Below are 2,157 nucleotides of genomic sequence, written 5' to 3'. Positions count from 1 at the left end.
GGTTTTGATAGTCCTCTATTATCAGCACAAACCAGACCCGATGGACGACCAAAATATGCCCTCTCGAAACGTACTAACTTAGTATGCATGGCTCTACTGTACCGTGCCTCTCCCCAATGTAGCGGTAGGTGGACACCGGAAAGTCGCTACAGATTAGGCACGTTTACTGGTATTATACGTATACCCGGAACTGTTATTATTATGGTGTTTCATGATTGTTCTGCAGCGTGAAGAGCAGTTGGGTCGTGCGTTTGTTGGACCCATTGCTAACACACACACTATGTGTGTGTACCGTGTCAATGGTTCCGATACCTTAGTGGAGGTACTGAGTACTTTAGTGCATGGTAGTCAGTAGGCGCCTCGTGGCGTGATTAACCTCACTAATGTCAGTGTTATATTTGCTACCTTGACGAAGGTCCCGTGGCCGAAAGCCAAGAAGATGCGGGAGACAAAACAATGATGAAGCTGAACAACATGGAGTTCTGATTATTCCACCTATTAAGACTATTTATAGTATGTAGTATAGTACAGTTAGTACGGTGTGAAGTGGAAATCCTTGGTAAAGTACGTTACAGCAATAAATGTCGGGTACACAAAGAACACTGTAAATTGAGTTTGAAAAAATGGATGGGTTGTCAATCTAAAGTTATAAATCGCACAACAATGGACGTTTATTGTTATTTTGGTACTGCCTGTAATGTCACCGACGACCCACGCCAAACCGTCCCAACTACACAAGCTCGAGGGCGATGACCTCAAAATCATCGATGGCCTCGCCTTAGGAATTCTCTCGATTATAGGAGCTCACACGGGTTGCGAAATCGGCGTCCCGTGCACCGTCAAGCCACTACCCCGTTCGCCGGCGTAATCCACCAGCTGTTGACAAGCGGTTTCAACCAGATGGCTACGCCAACACCCCATTTACGGCGTCCACACCGACCCCCGTGGCCGCCCCATTTGATTCTCCCGCGCCAGCTGCAACACCAACTGGCGCCACCAACCTGTCTCCTGTCCCCGATGATGACGACATGGGACAAGGCGATAAGCGCGGCTTCGTGTACAACGCGCCGGCGCTCCCTGACCCGCCCTCGTTTAACGGCTCGACCAAGTCGGAGTGGGACATCCGCGACTACCGTGGCGTCACGGAGGCAGAGTGGGCCGCATGGCTTAGTAATGCGTTTGAAGAGGAGCCTCAAGACCTGGAGGTGCTCAAGAAGCGTTTTACCACGGCGATCCGCTTTGATACGACAATCCTGGACGCCGACTGGCGCATTGGAAAGATGCTGGACAACCTGAAGCGAGCCTTAGAGCGCGACGACCAAGCGTGGGCCTTGGATCAAGAAGGCAAGACTTTTGTCGATATCATGATGAAGGCGATCAAGTCGTTTGGCCTGCAGAAGTCGGTCCAACGCCAGCTGGCCCTCCAACGCAACAAGCCGTTGAAGTCCAACGTGTACCTCTTCGTTGACTGGCTGCGCGTGTATACCGCCGAATTCACATTCCTGCCAAATAAGTTTTGCTGAAAACCACAGAACAGACGCCACCTGTCAACTCATGTGGTGAGATAGAATCTCGAGTGATGCGGCTGCGCATCAAGGTACTTAAAAGGGAATTGTATTACATCTGAATTGTTGGCATACACTGCGTAGCCCGGGGTAATCAACAATCGGATGGTGGCAAGGGATTCAGTAAAAGAAAAGTGCATACGATAGGAATGAACGTCCATGTCCATAACTGTTGTCGGTGAAATGATGGTCCTGCCGAAAGTCAGCTTCAACAACACCGTATATTTGATGTTGTTGAATTTTCCTCGAATACTGTGCTTTGATTGGCCAGTTTCCTTTCGTATACAATTTGCACGATCAGTTAAGATGTACTATTAGCCGACCACATAGAGAGTGAACTTACTGTTAACCTCTAATTTACTTCTGAATTGACTTCGTTAGTGTCAAGCGTGTTTGTTCCAAGGCTGGAGCGACAACAATAACTCAGGCTGTAGAGTGAATCTGAGGCAGCACAATAGCTCGTTCAACTGGTCAGAGGTAGTTCTGTAATGTAATATATATGTGAAGTGTATGTGTGCCCCGGAAGTGCTCAAAATGAATGGCTCCAAGGGGCCACAAGAATTATGCCGATAACTCAGGCTGTAGGGTGAAT

This window comes from Aphanomyces astaci (genome assembly GCF_000520075.1).
Source record: "Aphanomyces astaci strain APO3 unplaced genomic scaffold supercont1.4, whole genome shotgun sequence".
Lineage (NCBI taxonomy): Eukaryota > Oomycota > Saprolegniomycetes > Saprolegniales > Verrucalvaceae > Aphanomyces > Aphanomyces astaci.
The sequence above is the reverse complement of the archived record's forward strand: the minus strand, read 5'-3'. Positions refer to the sequence as shown.